This window comes from Eurypyga helias, unplaced genomic scaffold (assembly GCF_000690775.1).
Source record: "Eurypyga helias isolate BGI_N326 unplaced genomic scaffold, ASM69077v1 scaffold26037, whole genome shotgun sequence".
In the NCBI taxonomy this organism is placed as follows: domain Eukaryota; kingdom Metazoa; phylum Chordata; class Aves; order Eurypygiformes; family Eurypygidae; genus Eurypyga; species Eurypyga helias.
In genome coordinates this window covers 3,465-3,709 of record NW_010261458.1, presented here as the reverse complement: position 1 = coordinate 3,709, position 245 = coordinate 3,465, and positions in this window count along the sequence as shown.

Sequence of the window (245 nt, the reverse complement as noted above, 5' to 3'; positions counted from 1 at the left end):
GCAGGATGTAAACCCGATGCAAGAACACGGTCTTGGCTTACGAAAGCGGGAAGAAAAGAGCTAAAGCATCATTATGCTGCACATGGCTATTTTAGTCTCCATTTTAAGACGTTATTAGGCACGTGATAAAGCCACCATGCAATCCCCCAAATATCCAGGGGGAGCAAGGCTCAGCCATGACCCAGGCAGAACCTCGCACCGCCTCTTCCCCCTCCCGCAAACCCAAGTGCGGGATTCCAAGCAAG